Here is a 3,237-nt window from a genome sequence, read left to right on the forward strand (position 1 = left end):
GAATATGGATAGACAGCTAAGTATTCAAAAAGTTAAATGAAAATTTAACAAAAACACATACAGCATTAAAAAGAAGCAACAGAAGCCAATAAATTAATGCAAATTAATTAACTGTTTAAAATCTGCAAAAATAAACTAGATTATAAATATGCATTTCACTATTGTTGCAGAGCTAATACCATGGTTATTAAAACTAAAAAGATAAGAAAGTGCTGGCAGTTGGATGTCTAGTCAAACCACTCATCCAGTCAAATGAGTGTAGCCAGAGCTCTCAGTTGTAAACAATTACTCATGTTGCCCATGCTTTTCGTCTCACACAGACACAGAGTGTTCTGCTCCTCTCCGCATAAAAAACACATTACCAGCTGGGCTACCTCAAGCAAGGACATTTTTTGTTAGGGTCTGTATCACTGTGGGAGGAGCATGGGTACTTTGCACGCAGTAATAAACTCCCAAATCCTCAGCCTCTACTCCACTGATTTTGAGTGTGAAATCAGTTCCTGACCCACTGCCACTGAACCTGTTGGGGACCCCAGATTCCAGTCTGGATACCAAATAAATTAGAAGTTGTGGAGGTTGGCCTGGCCTCTGTAGCAACCAATTTAAATAGGTGTTTCCATTACTATGTAAGAGACTCTGACTTGACCTGCAAGAGATGGAGACTGATTGTCCAATGGTAGCCGATAAAGTGGGTGGAGTCTGGGTCAGCACAACATCACCATTGGTTCCTGTAATTATAATAGAACAGTGCAAAGTCATGTTCAAAATTCGCAAGCAGTCTTTGTGAATTACTTTTTGTTACTCATTTCCTGTGAGATCCTGGTATGTTTTGTGATTTTTAAAAAATATATCTAACGCTTTTTTACAAAAAAATTCAGTTTAAGATCGTAAAGGTCATACACCTTCCCATATACATTAGAATTTTCTTAGCACAAATCCTATCTCATCTGTAATTTCTCTTTATCGAGTAATGGAGCCTCATGTGTCCATCCTAGAAAACAGGGCCTGCCTTACCACACATGGACAGCCGACATGGGCAGTCAGAACTCACCCTGCATCCCCATTCTTCTCCTGTAACTCATTCTCTACTTACCCAGAATCCAAAGCAATAGCAAAAACAGGGACTGGACAGGACTCATCATTGTGAGATGAACTTAGGAGAGGAATCACTGAAAGCATGAGTACAGCTGAGCTTTTATCTCAGTACAGCAAGGCAAGGACCTCCCTGGGGAACGATATGCAAATTCCCTGCCACAGATAGAGGTGTAAATAGGGGACAATTTTGTGGGCTTCTTATATTTTTAAAATAACTCACACAGGTGTTCGGCATTAGGAGTGATTGTAATTAAATAAAATGTCTTGAATGAGGGAGACTAGCAGGTTGCTGAAAGACTGGTAAAGTGGTTCAAATCCATTTTGCTTTTATTATAATTTTTTGACATAACCTCTTGATGCAGATTCTGGTAATTCCCCAATTCTCCCATTAACCAGCATAGACATTTCAACAGGGAAGAGGTTTTAGGAAACAAAGTAACTGTTACATTTTTTCTATTTTCTTGAGGGAGGGGAAAAGGCAGGAGGGAAACTTTATATGTTAGTAAGACGTTCATTAATTAGTCTGAATGTATATTTTCTATTTTTCCCTCCAGACTGTCAAGACTGTCATTAAGTAGGATCCAATACTCTATGTGAATGATAAAAACATCTTAATGAAATCATGTGGGCCCATGCCAAATCTAAGCTGCTGGAGATTAGCAAGAGGAGACAAATAAGACTACAGCAAAAACTCCATCTCCCTTTTTAAGGGTGTCTTCAGGGACACTCAAAGGCTGCCTACTTCTGAAAAATGCTCACAGTAAGTGGTGACACAAGCAAACAGCTGTGTCAGTCCAACCTCTTACTTCTGCTTCCCAGTGGGGTGTCTGTTGTGACATGTATCACTGTGGGCTGGGGAAGTGACTATGCTCTTGGCAGTAAAAATTTCCAGCATCTTCTGACTCCAAGCTGCTGCTGAGAGGAAAATCCATCACAGACACAATACCACTAAACCGCACTGTATTCCAAGACAGATGAAAATGAATTAAGAGTCCTAAAATGTTTCCCTGGTTTTTGCTGATAAGAAATTATGCCAATGGCCAGTGGTCTCATTAAACTGATCAGTGATAGTGAGAACAAACCCAGTGGTAACAGAATTATGTGGATGTCACATTGGGTACCTGGCATTGGAAATGCCAACATGCATTATTATTTATATCACTGGAAAAAATGTCATTTAAAAACATCCAGCATTGATCATAGTGTTCCAGGAACTATTGGACACCATCTTTAGCAAAGCAGCAGGATATTGAAGGTGATTTCTTTCTCAGTTTGTCCTGTGTATACAGGGAATTTACTGATATTTGTGCATCAATTTTCTATCTTGATGGAAAGTTTTACAGAAGTTTTCTGATGTAATTTTTAGAGTTTTTATGCATAAAATCAGAATATCCGTCAATAAAGATATTTTCAATTCTTCCTCTCCTATTTGTATCCTTTTGATCTCTTATCAATTGTATAAAAGGAGGGCACTGATTTATTTGAAATAATTTTATATCCAGCCACTTTGCAGAATTTGTTGGAAATCTCTGGTAGAATTTTGGGGCTTTCTTATGTACTCTATCTGTGATGGTTTATATATGCTAGACACAGGGAGTGGCACTATTAGAAGATGTGACCCTATTGGAGTAGGTATTTCACTGTGAGTGTGGGCTTTAAGACTCTCATCCTAGGTGCCTGGAAGCTAGCATTCTGCTAGCATCCTTCAGATGAAGATGTGTACCTCTCGTGCTCGCTTCGGCAGCACATATACTAAAATTGGAACGATACAGAGAAGATTAGCATGGCCCCTGCGCAAGGATGACACGCAAATTCGTGAAGCGTTCCATATTTTAAAAAAAAAAAAAGATGTATACCTCTCAGCTCCCCGTGCACCATGTCTGCCTGGGTGCTGCCATGTTCTCACCTTGATGATAATGGACTGAACCTCTGAATTTGTAAACCAGCCCTAATTAAATGTTTTCCTTTACAATACTTGGCATTGCTCATGGTGTCCGTTCCCAGCAGTAAAACCTTAACTAAGGAGTTGGTGCCAGGGACTGGGGTATTGCTGAGATAGGCCTGAGTAGTCTTTTGTTTGGAAGAATGTGGATTTGTGGTCATTGGATTTGGAAAGGAGTTGAATGTTTTAATGGGTGCTTA

The 3,237-nt window shown here is 39.4% G+C and overlaps 1 non-coding gene across 1 annotated transcript; it reads left to right on the forward strand.

The window, feature by feature from the left end:
* Window positions 1-2,823: 2,823 nt before the first annotated feature.
* Window positions 2,824-2,930, forward strand: LOC120102564 (U6 spliceosomal RNA). Its single transcript, XR_005504200.1, has one exon. It is a non-coding gene; the product is annotated as a U6 spliceosomal RNA (small nuclear RNA).
* Window positions 2,931-3,237: the final 307 nt, after the last annotated feature.

This window comes from Rattus norvegicus, chromosome 4 (assembly GCF_036323735.1).
Source record: "Rattus norvegicus strain BN/NHsdMcwi chromosome 4, GRCr8, whole genome shotgun sequence".
In the NCBI taxonomy this organism is placed as follows: domain Eukaryota; kingdom Metazoa; phylum Chordata; class Mammalia; order Rodentia; family Muridae; genus Rattus; species Rattus norvegicus.